The sequence below is a fragment of the Podarcis tiliguerta genome (genome assembly GCF_965153285.1).
Source record: "Podarcis tiliguerta genome assembly, chromosome: 1".
Lineage (NCBI taxonomy): Eukaryota > Metazoa > Chordata > Lepidosauria > Squamata > Lacertidae > Podarcis > Podarcis tiliguerta.
In genome coordinates, this window is record NC_139534.1 from 28173768 (window position 1) to 28192315 (window position 18548).

General features: G+C 42.6%; 1 protein-coding gene across 2 annotated transcripts in view; it reads right to left on the reverse strand.

Annotated features, from left to right (window-relative positions):
• B3GALT1 (beta-1,3-galactosyltransferase 1) overlaps positions 1 to 18548 on the reverse strand; it is a 316302-nt gene that overhangs the window by 168566 nt on the left and 129188 nt on the right. The gene's annotated exons all lie outside the window — the stretch shown is intronic.

The following is an 18548-nucleotide window of genomic DNA, read 5'->3' on the forward strand; positions in this document are numbered from 1 at the left end:
AGACAGTTTTTCTGGGTCATGTGGGCAGCATGACAAGCTGCTTCTGGTGAAACCAGAGCAGCGCATGGAAACATCGTTTACCTTCCCACCCATTTATCTACTTGAACTTTTTGGGCGTGTTTTTGAACTGCTAGGTTGGCAGGAGCAGGGACCGAGCAACGGGAGCTCACCCTGTCATGGGGATTCGAACCGCCGACCTTCCGATAGGCAAGCCCTAGGCTCAGTAGTTTAGACCACAGCACCACCCGTGTCCCTATATAATGAGTAATTATATAACATTTAGGAAACATCTGAAGGCAGCCCTGTATAGGGAAGCTTTCCAAGACTTAAATGTTTTACTGTGTTTTGATATATGCTGGAAGCTGCTCAGAGTGGCTGGGGCAACCCAGTCAGATGGACGGGGTACAAATAATAAATTATTATTTTGAATTGCCTTAGCTCTGCATTTCTCAAAATTTGCCCAATCATCTTTCCCTTTGCCAAGTTAGACAAAGCTAAGGGATGGGGACATGCTTTCTGGAGAGTCTCCCTTAAGACAGAATCAAGGAATTGTAGAGTTGGAAGGGGTGTCAAAGGCCATCCACTCCAATCCCTGCAATGCAGGAATCGCAGCTAAAGAATCCTTGACAGACGGCCACCCAACCTCTGTTAAAAAACCTCCAGTGGAGATGGTATCTCCATCCTTAAATCAGTAGAAGGAGGGTGGATCAGAGGGGCCTTCTCTCGTGCATAGACACTACTGTTGAGTTGATTCCCAAGGAACTTGCCATCCCCTCTTGCGGCATGCTAGTTTTGTCCCTTGGCACATAGCTTGGGAAATGCTGGCTTAGCCTGCCAAGCAGAATGCAGTAGTAAGCAAGCCACTCGAACAAATGAGCTTCAGGATTCGACTTCTTAAACCTCTTTTTGGAATTTGTGCCTCGGGAAGAAAGCTCATCATTGCCTGCACCACCTCAAATGCTCCACAAAGCACACGCATACCCAGATTCCCAAATCAGCAAGCCACTGTTATCTGTAATGTTGCTTCTTACAGAACACCGGGTTTAATCATGTCTTAATGCAATTTGCATTTGTGTGGGTCCGCTGTGCATTTCCTTGGAGCATGCCACATTCTATTAAAGCGTCCGGCTTCTTGCAGGGAGAATATTAGATGAAAGCAGCTCGTAATTTGCCTGGAAATGCATGTACTACACGAAAAACACACACAATGTTATCTGTGATTAGTTTGCAGAAGCCATCTGTCATCTCTGCGCGCACACGCACACACCGCCTTGCACTCAACCAAACCAAGGATGACAGAGGAACTGGGAAAGAAAAGTATATTTACTTTTGACAATGGAATCTACCAGCTTCCTTTTTTGCTATGGTTATCCAGCTTGGAGGAAAATGTGTTGGAGGGAATGGATGTGGATTCTAATTTACAAGAGGAGATGCATGCCTAGTCCAGACCAGCAGGCTTTTAACATCTTGAAGAAATGTGTGTGCAAAGTTCACGGCAGGCAGGTGCGCCTTGAGTCTATTTACAGCTGGAAGCAAGAACCGAGATGCTTGATGAGGTCGGGTATATCAGGGAATGTGTCTTTTCGGCATCATTTCCTGAGAGAGCAAATCATTTGCCTGTAATGAGAATACTCGTTTCAAAATTAAGCGCAGCAGGTGCGGAAAAATCTTTCCTATTTATGCCCCAAAATATGTAGGTTTAGCGAACAAAGCCAAACAAAGAATAGTGGATACCAATCTTCAGAGTTTGGGGGCCAAAGAGGGGAAATGGGAAACAGGTTGGATGCATGTAGCTGTCACAAGCAGGACAAAGAGGAGGGGTGGACAGCAATCAAGCAGTGAGCAACGATGGTTTGCTGAGCTGGTATTGTCCTGGAATTCTCAAGTCTTACTGAAACAAACATAGTGTAGTGGTTAGAGCATGGGGAGGGAACCTTTTTCTCTGAAGGCCAGGCAGAGAAGCTTAGAGGACTAGGTTTGAATCCCTGAGTCTGAGGTTCTGTAATCTGTACCACTGGGTCAGAGTGTCAGGCAAGAATCAGGGAGATCAAGGTTCAAATCCCTGCTCGCTCACTGAGTGACCTTGGGCCAATCACTATTTGTCAGCCTATCTTTTATGGCAGGATTGTTGGGAGGATTATGGGAGATGGAGTGGACGATGTATGTTGCTCTAAGCTTGCTGTGGGAAGGGCAATATAAAAACTGGAGTAAATAAAGATAGAGCGCCTATTTTATTTTGAATAAAACCGCCCCCTCCCCCGCAATATTCAGAAATGCCAGAGAAAATGGCAGCGGAGGCCAAAGAGAAATGTGAAGAGCCTAACTGCCCCCAGAGCTTCAGGCAGGAGTCTTTCTCAGCCCACCTTGGGATCCCATGGTTTGAACCCAGGGCACAGCATGTGCCTTGCCACTGAACAGTGTTCTGTAGTCAGAAAGCTCCCTGTTTTCCAACAGCCACATAACAATCCTTGCTTTGCCTACTAAAGTTTGTATTTTATTTCTGGAGCACAGCCTTTGGTGGTTCCTGCTAATAATCTATTGAAATTTCCAGTCTCAGAGATGAAAAGTTGGGGAGCCAACAATTGGCATTCTGCTGTTCTCATAAGGGATGTGCTTATGTACCCAAAACACACCCTTCCTTTTTTGGTGCTGGAGGACGAAAGGCAAGTTTCTTTGTTTTGCCTGGAAAGGGGAAGAGCTGCCACAGAGGGCTGGCTAACAGAAGTGGCATTCTCCATCTTAAACCAGAACTGAATTCAAAGGTGCTGGCTTGCAACAGGGGGTTCTATCCAACTAAATCTACTCAGATGAAACCCATTTAAATGAATAGGCCAAAGTAAGCTGCGCTCATCCATTTAAATGAGCCTACACTGAGTAGAACTAACATTGGCTGCAACCCAGAGTGAATCTGTATTTCAAACCCGGCTGCAAATCCGCTTCCAAAAATAACTAAAATAACTGAATTATCTCATAATGGTGAAGTGGAGATCTTAGTATGTCTCATTAGGAAAGATATTCTAACTGGGATTTTAACATACCTGCTACCTCCTTGCTTGCTTGCTTTAACCATTAATTTCTAATGGCAGACGCTTGTCAAATTAACAGTATACTAAATCTACGGCCTTCCTCTCATCCATCACGGTAATAATATTCTTCAGATGACTCCTATGTGTTAGCAAAGCATGACCTTCTCTGCCTGACTCTATAGAAGTGACTCTTAATCAAACTCTTCATTCCCAGGTGTTCGCTGCAAGCATCTACTTAAAAAAACCTATTTTCTTTCTACAGCTTCTGGGTGACTACCCTTTTTTTCGGCACAATCCTAGGCATGTCTACTCAGAAGTAAGCCTCATTCAGTAAGATCAGCTGGATTTACTTCTATTTCAGGTAAGTGTGCATTAGTCTGATGGTATTCTAACAAGAAAATATCCTACATTGTTGTCTGAGCTCTTGAAAGTTTATCTCCTTTTTATTGCTTTTTTATTAATTTATAAAGATTTCTTGGTTTACAAAAGTATGTGCAATGTCTCTTTTTTCAAGTTACATTTTCTGCAGGTCAGTTTCATTTGTTGAGACATTAGTGTTACATTAGGAAGAAAAGGGGGGAAGAGGTGGAGGGGGCAATGGTGGGTGGCGATGGGGTCGGGTGGCGATGTTTATCTTTTACTTAATGTATGTTTCGGGTTTTGTGTCGTTTCTGCAGGTTCTCCTTGCCAATCGCATTGTGTGCCAAAAATGATGGCTATTTAGGGAATGATAACTCAATATTAAGATTTATGTATGCATACACTTAAAACACTTCCTAGCTAAAAGATACCAAGGTGGGGTAAGAGAGGTGCAAATAAAACTTAAATATCAATGCCATATAAACAATACACAATATACTGGCCAGAACAGAGGGAGAGGTGGTGATGGTGGTCCACTTTTCAGGCACTGCATATACGCAACTGAACACCTGAACAATACAGGTTGCTTTGGTCATGCTCATCCTGTGAGGGTAAGGATGACGTGAAGGTACTGTATTTTTCGCTCCATAAGACACACTTTTTCCCTCCTAAAAAGTAAGGGGAAATGTCTGTGCACCTTATGGAGCAAATGCGTGGTCCCTGCAGCCGAATTGCCCAGGGGCAAAAAGCAGATCATGGAGGGGTGAGGGAAAGACAGCGAACTTGCAAGGAGAGGAGACTGGAAGATTAAAGCAATGAGGAGAGAAATTAGAAGAAAAGGAGGAGCAAAAAATTGCTCCAGCTAAGGAAAAGACACTAAGGCAAACAAGTGGGAAGGGGGTATTGAAACAAAGCCGCTGAGCAGCTGATCGGCAAGGGATCGGATGGGAGATAAGGGACTCTAGAGATAAAGGAGGCTGCCTGGGAGGTTGGAGGTAAAAGCACATGGATCCTCAGGATTTTTGCATTGGGTCACCCCAAATTCTCCATCAGATTACATAGCATGTCCGTGGCTACAGCCTGCACCAGAAAACACATGCATCCACTCTTTCGTGGGGCCGTAATGGCACAAAAACGTGGTTACAAAGCACGGGTCCACATGGATCCTCAGGATTTTTGCATTGGGGTACCCCAAACTCACCACCAAATCACATATCATGTCTGTGGCCACAGCATGAACCACAAAAATCATACATCCACTGTTTCGTTCAGAATATTTTTTTCTTGTTTTCGTCTTCTAAAACCTAGGTGCCTCTTATGGTCAGGTGCGTCTTATGGAGTGAAAAATACGGTACCCTATTCCTTCTCCCCCAACAGGGGATCAGCAGAGTCACATCTGAAAACTGATAATTTCTGTGGCGTGAAGGCGATTCTTAAGAGTAAAATAGTAATGTTTTGCACAGAACTCTGGGTATGCATTGCTCCCCTTGTTTCATTTTTCTTTTTTTGCAACAACTCAAAATTCAGCATATAAACTCATATTTTAAGAAGTTTAATGCAATAAGAGCAAAACATTATGGGTCTGCCTAGATTACAATAAGAAATCACGGTCTTGAAGATAAGTTTATTCAACTCTATTGTGGGTATTTCCAATTATTCTATTTAAATTATGGTGGGCTCCCCCCCCCCATTTCTTTGTGTATTTCTTTCCTCTAGTCCCATGCCTCATTTTTTTTATTTCATTTGCCTTTTCTACAACGTCAGCTCATTTCGTGCTCTCTATCCTTTGAAGCAGTATTTATCATCATTTCAAAGTGGGGGATATTGTGATTATAGAACAAACAAGTTTGCATAAATGAGTAAATGGATCAGATTGACTCTTTATTCTTTTGCATTACATAGTTCAGTAGCCACTGTTGCTTGTTCAACTTCTAAATAAATGTGTGTGCTTAAATAAACACAAGCGCATGGCAAACTTGATTTGACGTTCAGGGTGCATTTCTGTAATTCTCTGTGCCAAAATCCTATCCCCAATGCCTTTGTGGTCATCTCCCACAAAAGTGGGAACGGCTTGGGGATTTTTGTGGCGTTGGGATAAATTTCTTAATTTGTGGGGGTTGCGGGGTCAAATACTTCATCCGACCTCCAGTAACCTCTCGAGATTTTGTTTGCTGGCTGAAAAGTGCAGTTCTATTCCAGCAGAATTTTGACTGCTGAGTATAAACAGTGAAGGTTATTTTTCACCTGCGATCTTGGCTCTTGCTACTTTTTAAAAGGATGTTCAATGCCAAGGATTTTATGTAACGCTATAGTTGTATTATTTGTATTTCAATGCGTTTTGATTTTATTTTGATTTCAGATTGTCACAAGCTGCCCTGAGTGGTTCATTAAGAGGGTGGGGGAGAAATAGACAGATAGATAGCAATGAATTAAAAATGAAGACAATGAGAGTGAAGTAATTTGATGCATTTTTTCCTGAGATGGAAGCCCTGTGCAGATATTCTTAAAGTGGGTGCACTCACTGCATGGAGAGGGTGATTGGGATAACAATGCCAGCCCTCCTTCGTTCTCTCTGCATGGATCAGTCATTGTGCATCAGAGGCTTCGTAGGCAGGATTGGTGTCCTGCAAAAAGTCTGCAGACTATGGGTACAGCATGCAGAACCTTCACACACATTGGTTCCATGCAAAAGGTCTGATCAATGCATGTGAATTAAGAGAGGGCCCAGTTAGCAAGAACCACCTTGAATTCACAGGCCAGTCTTTTGTTATCCCAGTTTCTACACAGTACAGCAGGTTAAAAGAGATTGTGGACACCCAAGTTTCAGCCATGAAGCTCCTTGATTGGTCTTAGAGAAATAAAGAATGCACTTCAGAAGGCTATTGTGAGAACAAAGTAGGACAACCTCATATGTGCTGCCTGGAGCTCCCCAAAGACAGAAAACAAATGAAAGTACACCAGCAAGGAAGTGATTGAATGGATGGTTGACCTTTGCGACTGTAACTGCTCAGCTTGTATTGAATTATGAAATCACAGAGCAAGGTCTTGCAAAGAATCAAAGCAACTTTCAGCAAATAATGAAGACGTGCCTCCATCATCTTTAAAAGAGATAGAATAATGTGTTGGAGAAAAGACAGGATCATTTGACCCGGCTGACTAGCCTTCCCAGATCTGGGGCCTCCAGATCTTTTGGACAACAGCTCCAAAGAATCCCAGCCAGTGATCTGGGATGGTGGGAGTTTTGGATTAAAAACATCTGGAAGGCACCAATTTGGAGAAGGCAGTTTTAAACCAAAGCATGAGACAGGTTTCTGTTTTTTAAGGGTTTGGGATTTATTTTCTCACTTTTACTTGCAAGGCTCAACAGTGCTAAGGCATTAGTGATTTTTTCCCAGTGAGAAGTCACAGAAACGTTCATTTGCATTCTTTGGGTATTTTTTTCTAAAGCCTGGAAAAATGAAGGCGGCACAAATGAGTCAAAGGATCTGGGTGAGGAAATTACTACATTGAAATATGCTGATGAAACCTAAAATAATTTCAGGTGTAAAAACCCTCCTTCAAGTGCTCTCCTTCATTTCGGTAAAGCTTACTCAGGAGAACCTGCCAACAGATTGTGTCCTGTGTCATTATAGCACAGGGCTAGAAATGTAGTTTCCGATCATAAGGATGATTCCATGTTGGGCTGTAGAAGTTTAACACCTTTAAAACAACATCTGGAATCTAATTAGCAATTGCAGCAGAAATGGGGAAACATTAGTGTTGCCAGCTGCCTTTATTTTACGGGACAGCTTGGATTTAAGAATCACACAGTTCCATAGGACAGAGTGGGTTAGAACTCAGAAGGCAACCCGTATTTCAGAGACCATAGATCAACAGCAAGGGTGTGGAACCTGAGGCCTCAGGGTGAAATGCAGCCCTCCAAGTGTCTATCTTGCCCTTAGAATGTTCCCTAGCTCATACCAATTCTCCCCAGGCCACATCCTTGCTGCCTCTGTGTTTTTACCAAGCTGGGATGTGTCCTTGAACTCTGAGGATGCTTTTTGACTTCTTGAATGGAGGATGGAGATGGGTCTGTGAGTGTCTAGAAACTTGCCTGCTGTACAAAGGTAAACATTTACATTTGCTGTTCCACCCATGTGCATCTCTGACTCTGCACACCACTGACATGCAGCTCTTGGATGCTTGTTTAGAAGGAGATGTAGCTCTCGAGTAAAAGAGAGATAGTGGGAGATAATGTTTAAGAGTACTTTTCCAAAAACAAAACAAAACAAAACACAGAGTCCTTTTTGTTGGGGATAATTCAGATGGGAATTCCAGCTGTAAAAAAAAAGCTATTTATGTATGCCACTACTGCGGCCCATGTTTTGTTAGTCCCCAAATGGAAAATAAGTGAGGTCCCAACTAAAGAAGAATGACAACTTAAACTGATGGAATATGCACAGCTTGCAGACTTAACTCATAGAATAAGAGAACAAGAAGAATATACATTTAAAGAAGACTGGAAAATGTTTATCGAATATGTGGTTGGAAATTGTGTACATTTGAAAACATTGGCAGCTTTAAGATAAATTCAGCAGTGTAAATAAGTTATGGTGGATGTAAAAATGAAATAAATTATTTATTTTATGTAAAATATGCAGGGATCTATGGCATGAAAACTGAACCATGGAAAGAGAAGAAGAGAAGTCACTGATAGTTTGAGGTGGTTTAAATGAATATTCTAAAATGTAAAATAGAAAAACTTAATAAAAATTATACCAAAAAAGAAAAGAAACAATAGTTCTCACCTCACTCTACAGTGTCTCTCACTAATGAAACTTTGTTCTGTGATGCTGTAGAAGGTGCAACAAACACTGCAGGCCACAAACAGCTGCTGCAATCTTTCCCTTCAAATTGGATCATGTAAAGACAAGGGAATCTGAATGTCATTTCAAATTCCTCTGAAATCTAGAAGGAATATGGAGCAAGGATCCAAGACAAAAGCCAAATATATGACAATATATAAATGGCAATATATAAATGCGCACACACCAAAGTATGACGACATTTGCTTCCTTGCCTGCAGTCCATGGCACAGATCAGCACCAGCCAAACTTCCCTTTGCAGCAGGGGAAGGAATATAATAACTGCAATTTGTCAGAATTAGAGAAGCTGTGGGAAACACTGGGCTGAAAGTGGTGAGCAATTTTGTTGCAGTCATTGCCTGAGAGGTTGACAGACCACAAGGGAAAAGCACAGCATATTGTGGGCAGAACTATGGAACCCATCAGTTTAGGATTATTAGAAACACAACAACAAAAGCAAAGGGCAGCCTTCCCCATCCTGGTGTGTTCTAGACATTTCGGCCGCCAACTCTCACCAGCTCTAGCCAACATTGCCAGTCATCATCTGGAGGATACGAAGTTAGGGGGAGGCTGATTTGGGGGACAAAATCACAAGCCATTTCACTAAGCAGTCAATTTACACAAGTAGCTCTTGATTGACCCTGTGTAGATTGTGTGGGTTAAGCTACAGGGTACGCATGGTGATTTATGATGACCCACCTTTTGCTGGGCTTCTCTGGGAAGGAGCTTTTTGAGAAAAGAAGGTGGTACGTGAAGTTCGTGAAGTGCAAGGATGATGGCCCTATGCTATTCACTTCAACGGAAAAGAAATGGCTGAATTAGGATAGGACTTAGAAAGCAATGTTTCCCAATGTGTGTGTTTTTATTTTTTTTTAAAAAATCTTAACCTGTGCCTTTTATATGGCTATGTCTGAAATGAAATCTCATACTTCCAAACATAAAACAGTTGCCACAGATCAAACACCTCAGTCAAAGCTTTCACATCACCTGGCTTCTGTCAAACTTAATGCTTTTCAGTAGTGGCAGTTCACCTGTTAATCTGGTAGTCATCCAGAGATAATTCCTGGAGTGAAAGCTGAAATATCTAGTGATGCATGTAAACATGCAAATTAGCTATCAGTTAGATGTGTAAGCTCTTTTTCCTCACCCCATCACTTATCAAAATTATTTTAACAACCTTCCACATTTCCCCTGAGCAGGGGAATTCCCCCCCCCCAAAAAAAATTACCATTAGGTAAAATTTTTATAGACACACAAAAAGCCCCGGGGAAAAAATCCACAAATCTCAGAATAATTTCACTTCACCTCCCAATCCCTACAGATGTTTAGCTTGACTATGACTCTTCAATAGCTCACTTCAAATCTTGCCATAGGCAAAATTTGATGATAATTATAGCTGTGTTATACCCACACTTGGAGTGAACAGAAAACTTCTAGACCCAAACTTCCAACATTGTGTGTGTTATTTGAAGCCATTGAACTGGGAGATTTTAGAAACAGGATTCAGACTTTTAAAAAATGGTTTCAATGATGGTGGGAAGAGAACAGTGATCTCCTGTTCTTCTATTGCTGAAGTGTTTTTTGTTTTTTTAAATAGTTTTGCAGTTGTTTGTGGTGGCATCTGAATTTATTTGCAATGAACAACCAGCAGCTACCATTCCAATGTCCCTGTTGTGTTTTGGTCCAATGTTGGATCTCACAGAGTCAGCAGAGTGGCAAGGCAGAAGTTGCTGGACCATGGATAACTCTAAATAAGTAACTTACTCTGGCAAAAGTTGGGAGCAGACTGAGCCCTTTTAAGTCTCTGTCTCCAGACTATCTTTTCTAGGCTTCACCCTCTTGTAGAGAACTTCAGAGCTTTAAAAGGCTAGTCCTCTGGCCTGTAGACAGGAACCCCTCCTCTCTTTCATTGCCTCCATCCCGGTGTGCTCCATGAGCCACTAAATTGGTGACATGCAGTGGGAGGCATCTGGTCCAGGAGAAGGTGCCTGTGAGGGTCCAGGCTCTAGCCCAAGGGTTTCCCAAACTTGGGCCACAACTCCCATCACCCCTAGCTAGCAGGACCAGTGGTCAGGGATGATGGGAACTGTAGTCCAAAACAGCTGGAGACCAAAGTTTGGGAAACCCTGCTCTAGCCCTACAGGTGCCAGTGATTCTGGGAAGTTCTTCTAGGGGCTGAACTAGACCCAGCTCCCTATCTGGTGCCTCTGCACCCTCCGATTTGGTGTCTGCATTGCTGCTGGATTCAAGGGTCATGACAGTTCCCCACTCCTGGAATTCTTTCTACCACTGCCGTAAGTGGCCTATACTGACAAATACCATTCAAAAATTCTAGGGTCCCAGTCCTGAAATCCCCCCCCCCTTCCCTCTGTTGCTGAAATTTCTGTTCCACTGATTTTTAATGCAGTCATAGTTCAGGCATGACGTGGTAAGCAATTTTTTTAAAAGTCTAAAACCATATTTGAGGTGGGTTTTTAGAAGGTCCTTTTCATACTTTCACCCCCTACTGCCAACATTGGTGTTGTTTTTGAAGGGGTGGGGTTGTACAAAAAATTGCCGTCAACAATCCCATCACTTGCAATGGGCTGAGGAATTCTGGGAGGTCATATCATCAGACCTTGTTCAAAACAATGAAGGGCTAGATTGAGCCACAGGACCTGTAGTGGAAGTCAATGCAAGGACTTTTGCCAGCACAGTGTGTCAGGAGACCCTCTAGAATAGCATAGCGGGGAGAGGGACAAGGGCTCTATAGGGCAAGGAGAAATGCTTGCACTGATGGAGCCATCTCCTTATTGCTGCATCGAATTCCTCCTCAGATATTGTTTAAGGGAAGCTTTACACAGAAAGGCATTCCTCATATGCCAGAGTGAAGTTTAATCACCGTGAGAAGCCCGTAGAAACATTACGCAAATAGTTAATAGTAAAAAAAATCTGTCAAAAGTGATATGTGTGCACTTAAAATGCAGCTCTTTGCCTTTTATTATTCATAAATCTCAGAGCCCACCTTGTTCCATTTTACCTCCCTCAGAGAAACTCTTTAGAAAAGCAAAAGTTGAAAAAAGGACAGAATCAGCCAAAGGGAAGCCTGTGCTGGCTCTAGAGAATATTTGACATTCACATCTTTTCTCTTTGCAAAGGGGGGAAAAGTATTAACATTTTTCCAAATTACAGGTGTGAAAATTAAGTCAGCTGGAGGCATGTGTCTGAAATATGCATTATATATCTGAGAACCTTTGGAATGTTAACAGTCAACCTAGGAAATGCACAACAAAAACAAATAATAATGAGGTGATTAATGAACTAGAAAATCCCCAGTAGTGGGGTACCAAGATTGCGTGGTGACCTGAATGTAAAGCGATGGCAGGTCCTAGGCCGTTATTCATTGTGGCCATGTATAAGTGAGTCACCACATGACAAGCTTCCAGGACAGCTATTGCATTTGCTGTAGAAAGTGCCTAAATGTTTTATGCCTGAATCGTAAAATGAGTGAATGCACTTTAAATCAGAATATGAAATTTCTCTTGTGGAAGTTATTCAAATACTTATGAAATGACAAAACATTTTGGAGCAGGCAAAAAAGGAAGGAAGGAAGGAAGGAAGGAAGGAAGGAAGGAAGGAAGGAAGGAATGTGGCTACATTTTTTGAAACCCCAACGATCTGTAAAACTGAAAACATTTAGATACAATTGCATCTTCAGCAGAGGTTATGTTTCGGGTATGGCGTGCATGTCCCCAAAGGTGTACACCTGAACTGTCCCCATTGGAACTGTCCTGTACAATTATCCCTACCATCCAAGCAAAGGAAGAAGGCTTTTAAGCTGTATGCCTTGCTTATTGGGTTCTGGGACACTCTTGTGAGAGCTTGCGGGGCCATCCAAGTTCCCACAAAAGCTTCCCAAAGCCTAGGAGGCAAGCTTGAAAGCTTAAAAGCTCTTTTTGCACCAGGAAAACCCAGCGCAAAAGGAGCTTTTAAGATCTCCAGCTTGCGTGCAATTAATTTGCAGGATTTCAACTGTCCAGCTTTCAAAGCTGAAATTGTGCAGGTTGATTGCACCAAATTTTGAAAAAGTCACACAAGGAGTTATACAACCATACAAATGTCTTTATGTGAAAATGGTTTCAAAACAGATTTGGGGGTTCAGAATTCCCTTCCTCCTGCCTCTCCATTTTCTATATGATTCTCCCAATGTTAGGATGCATGGAAACTAATGGATGTTAGTTTATTGAAAGTAACAGAAACTCAAATGACTTCAGAGTCTAGCAGGGGACACTGAGTTAAAGCCTATAGTGCCATCAGTTAAGGAGCCAGACTCCATTCCTGATCTCCCCTGTTGGAGATCAGGGGAGCCTATGGCAGAAGCTCATTGAACCAGATGCCACGTGATTCCCCACAAGTTGCTCACTAGGAGCTCTCCATGGTGCTGTAACAACCAACCACCCTTGTCTATGGGCTCCTATGTGAGGCACAGAACAGGGCAGAAACAAACATGCCTTGAAGGCACTGTTCCTCTCTGTGCAGCAGCCATTTTAAAGGTACTGGGAGGGAATCAACGTTGCATTAAGCTGATTGCACCATCACAGCATGCATTTTGATTGCCTGGTATCACAGTCTGCTGCCCTCTCACCCCTCTGAGATTTTCTCAACCTCCTGAGTGAATGTGTGGAGGCAGCAGGACTGCACCTGTGGGAGTCTTCCTTCTTGCTTCTGCTGGTGGGACTTGTTTGTTGAATCCTGCCCACTGTATACACGAACACTGTGTTTAATTTGGCACCACCAGAATAGAAAAGATTATGGTGGTAGCAGGGATGTGGAAGCTGCAGTATGGCTGGAGACAGGAACATCTGTTTCAGAAAGGTGAAGGCAAAATTTGTGTTTTGTGTGTGTGTGTGTGTGTGTGTGTGTGTGTGTAGGACAAATGAGAAAGACTGGATGGGAACATGGGGTCAGGCATGAATTTTTGACTTACACCTTCAAAGCTAAAGCTACCTTTGATTATGCAGGTAATGGAACAGAAGACGGGGTGCTACGTTATGCAAAAGGCTGAGAGCAAGGTACCAAGAGGTATCACAACCACCTGAATGCTAAACATCAAATAGTGCAAAATGGTCTCCCTAGTAGAGAGAACCACTCAGAAAAAAATGTAGGCTATTTTTTCCATTCTTTACCTTGCCAGTGCTTTCATCACCGTTACCTTTCACTAAGAAACGGAAGGCATCACAGAGTACCTGGTCATAAAGGTCATGAAATCCCACATCATGCACCTCTTTTCCCTCTGCTTTTCCAAGAGGGAAACAATACAGAGGTTACAGTCCGGTTGTTGCTACCTTGTGCCATATCAAGGACATTGGGTGAGCTGTTCATCATGACTTAGTATTCACTGTTGAATCAAAAGAACTTTTCAGTAGGGGGCAAGGAAGAATGATCTTCAAAAGAAGTCATGTAGAAATACAACAAACCTGGCTTTGAAGTTACCAGTATTGAGCAAGCACATGAGAAATGCCAAAATGAAATGAATATATATATATTTATATAGCAATTTTATGAAATTAAGCAAAGTTGGTTGTTTTCCCAGTTTGAGCCAACTAAAAAGATCTCACTTCTCTGGATCAATTCCCCCCTCCTCTTTACGATGTGGCGTTACACAATGAGTTAGCAATACAGCTCAGTAATTAGATTTTTCAAAGTAGAAATATGTAGGGGAGGAAAGCGAGCTGAATATTAAACCTTCATCCCTCTTTTCAGTATGGAGCTAAAACTTGGTCTTCTGAGGTCACCTCGAAAATAGTCCATTCTTCCCGCTGGCATCAATTTCCTAGATCAATTAAATTTAATATAGCCCATTATTCCCTGCAAAACTTCCACTCCTCCTTCTAAGCTCCTTGCTAAGAATTGTTAAAATGAGGTTTTGCCTTCATCAAATCACCAAGGAGATGAGTAATAGAAAAATGAGAAAAACTAAAGAAAAGCTTCCATTAAACTCGTCCTCTCAATTTTGCCTTCCTTCTTGATAACACTATTTTATAAAGGCAGTCTAAAGCCAGGTACAAACCCTAAATATTTCAAGGGAATCCAACAGAGACTCTCCTCTGAACACTTAGCAAAACCTGAATATGTCACTCATGGCAAGGCTTATCCCCTGTTCTTTGTTTCTAGGAATGGTCCTTTATCTGAATTTATTTAACAAAATTTATATACCACTTGATTCTATAATTGAGATCTGGCTTGCTAGCATGGCTCAGCTAGAAACTAGGCCTTTATGGAAGTGGCTCCTGAACTTTGAAACGTTCGCTCTGAGATGAAACTTTGGATGATTTTTTTCTTATACTTGTTAGTTGTATTTACTGTTCTACATTGGTTTTATGCTCTTTATGACCACTACTTGGGGAAAAAACAATTTATAAATATCTATTTATCCATATCTACTTTAGTAACTTTGTAACGGCAGGAGTGCAATTACATAAGAAATTCAGGGCAAATTCTGAAGTTGGCAGCTTTCGAGCCCAAATCCTTATTAAACAGAAAAAAGGGGAAACTATGTTTTGTTAATCTCTTTTGTGAAATTCAAATCATGTTTATACCTCAGGGAAAAGGCCAGAGGCTAAGATTGCAGGCATGAGCTTGGAGACGATTAACCTACTTTACATCGCTCTTGCTACATTGCATTCAGTTAATCATTAATTTTTACAGCAGTTTCTTTAACAATTAGGCAAAATCAGTGTTTATCTGCTTGCTATATTTAGAATATGAAGCTAAGCATTCTTTTCTGTTCACATTTCCAACAGGATATTTCATATGTCAAGTCTTGGAAGTTCAGTTAGCAAGCAAAACGCATAATTGTGGTTCCAGTGACTTTGACTGATGAGCTACATCTTCCTTGCTGTTAAGTCTTCTGTTAACATTCATGTTTAAGGAGTAGGTGTGGATATGAGCAGCAAATGGGTCTTCGCCCCCATTCGGCTTCACAGCCAGACAGGGATTCCACTCCCCTGTCCAAAACCTATCTGTTTGTCCTTAAATCTTTCTAATCTACCAATAACTAATACATGGGAAATGACACTTATCCTGGAGTGTAACCTACACAGGGTGGCCTAAGCGGAATGGAAACTATTTTCATTCTGTTTCAAATCAGGCAGCCAACGTGCTGCAGCATAAATGGAAGGGTTTCCAGTGCATGCTCAGACTACATTTAGCATGGGAAAATGTCCTATTCTTGTCGAAAAGTTGGACCATTTCCTTCTTGGCATGTTAGAAATTCTGCATGGTGATCCTGGGGCAAAGACTACAGGGTAGTACAAAGGTCACTGGACACTAGCTCCTAGCTCCCAGCCCTAGCTAGCAAAGCGAATAGTCAGGAATGTTGGAAGTTGTAGTCTAGCAGCACCTATAGGGTACCATGTTGGCTACCCCTGGGTAGTTCCTTCACTGGCAGCATTTTGTATGCAGATCAGAGCTCCACAGAGCTCTGGGTTGTGCCTAGGATGAGGAAGGAAGGAAGGAAGGAAGGAAGGAAGGAAGCAAGCAAGCAAGCAAGCATCTGGCCCTGATCTGGCCACAGTGATCCATGCGACGGTCACTTCCAGGCTTGATTATTGTAACTCGCTCTACGCAGGGCTGCCCTTGAGGCTGCCCTAGAAACTCCAGTGGGTGCAGAATGCCGCGGCGAGGCTCTTTACGGGGTTCTTGCAGCGGGATCACATTCATCCAGTGCTTTACCAGCTGCACTGGCTCCCGGTGGAGTACATGGTCAGGTTTAAGGTGCTGGTTTTGACCTTTAAAGCTCTATGTGGACCCTCGTACCTACGGGACTGCCTCTCCTGGTATGCCCCGTGGAGGACCTTAAGGTCCACAAATGACAACACCTTGGAGGTCCCAAGTAGCAAGGTGGTTAGATTGGTGTCAACTAGGGCCAGGGCCTTTTCAGTACTGGCCCTGACTTGATGGAATGCTCTGTCACAAGAGACCAGGGTCCAGCAGGACTTGACATCTTTCCACAGGGCCTGCAAGACAGCTGTTCCGCCTGGCCTTTGGTTTAGACTCATTCTGACCCTTATGTTTCCCTCCCCTTATGGTTTTGATCTATGGGCTATTTTTGAAATGAGGCCTCATTTTAAACTGCATTTTAACCTGTATTTTAATTTGGGTTTCCCCCCCTATTATGTTTTTACTGTGATTTTCCTGGTGTTAGCTGCCCTGAGCCTAGCTCTGGCTGCGGAGGGCGGGGTATAAATAAAAATTTATTATTATTATTATTATTATTATTATTATTATTATTATTATTATTATCTTTATGTTTGCTTGATGTATATATTCATATGCAGTGTTGTTGTTTTTTCTTGTATAGAATTGTAGAGCTGGAAGAGTCCCCAAGGACCATCTAGTTTGACCACTTGCAATGCAGGAATCTGAACACAAAGTCCCCCATCCAACTTGAAACCATACTGGAACCTGCTTAGCCTTGTAATTATGATAGCTGTTTTATCGCTGCACCGCATGTTACACAGGTTGATCCAACCAAGGATCTAAACCAAGCTCCTAAAATAGGTGTGAATTTATTTGTCGTTAAGGATGTGTGGGGTGTTAGGGGAAGGGTGGGGAACATGTTGCACACTTTTTGGGGTAGCTTGTCCACTTTTGGTCCCCACCCTGCACTCAGCTCTCACCTGTGGCTCCTAGAAGCTGTCAGCATGCGACAGCAGCCACACTCTGAGAAACGGCTTTGATTGCCTGGCAAAATCAGGTGAGGGTAGCTGATGGGTCTCAAACCCTCAGTGAGTTAGGAACTTCCTCTGCATGCAAAGACAGGCTTTAGCAGGTTGAGCAGATGAGAGAGCAAGAGTGGGTTCAACGGTCAAGAAGGTGGTTTCTGCACGTGCTCTAGAGCAGTGTTTCTCAACCTGTGGGCCCCCAGATGTTGTTGGACTACAGCTCCCATCATCCCTGACCACTGGTCATTCTGGCTAGGAATGATGGGAGTTGTAGTCCAACAACATCCGGGGACCAACAGGTTAAGAAACACTGCTCTAGAGGAAAGTGAGAGGCAGGTGGGTTTCGTCAACCTGGGAAGGTAGCCCATCTAGGAGAAGAAAAACTCTGATCCTAAACCTCCACTGCTTTGCAGGATATCTTCAGGAGAAGAAAAGGCTAAACCCTACACAAATTTGGAGTGCAATCCCTAAGATGGTTGGATAGTGCTTTGTACGCCTCCTTCCGGCAACTCTTGAAGCCAAGCTGGGGCCATATTTATTGCCCTGCCTTCCTTTGCACCACACCAGCAAGGTCAGGAGGGAGATACTGCCACCTGGGCAGCCCAGGATCGCCATACAGCCCAGGATCTCCCAACTTGTGCACTTTGCTGCTGCTAACACAGAGACAGACAGATGCAGCCTAGCTTTGTAGTTATATCTGTATTTCTTGTCTGCAGTTTGTTGGAGGTAGAGTTATGAATGGCTAATCAAATTTTGGTAACCTCAAGCTCTATTAGTGTTTTTATATAGCTTTTCTATAAGAAACGCTAACTACTATATTGGCAGGGACTGGAAGGGCTCTGAAAAGTGTGGGGCAAAGGCAGGGGACCAGTGGAGGGACTCAGGAGAGGAGAGGAGACCAGCGATTAGAGTTTGGTGCCACCCATGAGGCAGGAGCCAGTGCAGGGGGAGGAGGAAGAGTGAGGGCAGTCCAAGAAGGAGGAAGGCATCTAGGATGTGGCCGAAAATAAAAGGCTGTTCTGCCAACAGATGGGTCAGTAGCTTTTTTTGTCAATAAAGACTTAACTATCAGACGTAGGCCTTCCTCAGGTGTGGTAGGCCAGGACACATTCACACAAAATGTACCCATTCTTATGATTAGTCCCTCATGTGGACACAAAGATTTTTAAAAAATGGCATATTTAGTTTATGATCACCTAATGGAAACCCAGACAAAAGCAGAATATATTCTAAAGGGTTTTAGCTCTCTCTTATGGCAGATCTGATTTATAATTCATTTCTCAGTTATGAGCCTTTTGCTTTGTAAAGGAAACCTGACGATAATCCTTGGCATATGAAGTAAAGTAATAAATTGATATTGCAACATCCCCGCTGATGAGAAACAGCCCAGCTCCATTCTCATTAAAAATTAAAGGGGGACTGAGATGGGACTTTAATCTTAAGATTTTGATAATGCAAAAAAAGTAAATATAAGGACAATCAAAATACTTGCTGGCATAATAAAATGCAATGTCCCCCCTCCATTCAAAAGGATTTTGGATTAATTTTTGTGAGTCTCTGAAAATAGGTATATAATTCACCTTTTTTTTAAGCATATACACAAAAATTTGACT